Consider the following 655-nt stretch of genomic DNA (forward strand, 5'->3'; position numbering starts at 1 on the left):
AGGACCACTCTAGCAAAAAGACACAACTGAATCCAGCACTTGCACCATCACTTTCTTTTTTCACTCAAATTGAAGCATTATTCCATGCATGTTTTCTTATAAAAAGACTAAAAAGAAGGCTTTAGCTTATATGTTAATTATATTTCCTATAACTATAACAAGTTTATTTTTATCTGCATGCACATATTCTTTATTTGGTTTTATATTTACAAAGGGTACAGCTCACTGCATTTAGAATTTTACCTTTACATTACAATATTATTGTGATGAGTATGTATCAACAAAAAATTCCTTAGTTTAAATATTATGCATTATTAATAGCCTAAGTTCCCCAAACCAAAGGTAATTTGGTTAGGGATTATTCTTCATCCATTAGTAAAGTGAATCTTTAGCATTAATTACTCCTTTTTTTTTCAATTGTTCTTTTTTTGTGGTTTGCTCAGTGTATAAAATCTAATTGATACAATAATTTTGGTGTGGGAAATTGGAGAAACAATATTTTAGTTGACTTTATTTTTCAATTAGTTGTAATGTGAAGTTTTTAAAATTTCTATTAAAGTGTTTATTCTATATATTAGATAGATGATATTATAAAATGTCATCATATATATACTTCAAATTTTAAATTCTATTAAAAATGCACTAATGTAGAAAC

This window comes from Arachis ipaensis, chromosome B06 (genome assembly GCF_000816755.2).
Source record: "Arachis ipaensis cultivar K30076 chromosome B06, Araip1.1, whole genome shotgun sequence".
Classification (NCBI taxonomy): Eukaryota; Viridiplantae; Streptophyta; class Magnoliopsida; order Fabales; family Fabaceae; genus Arachis; species Arachis ipaensis.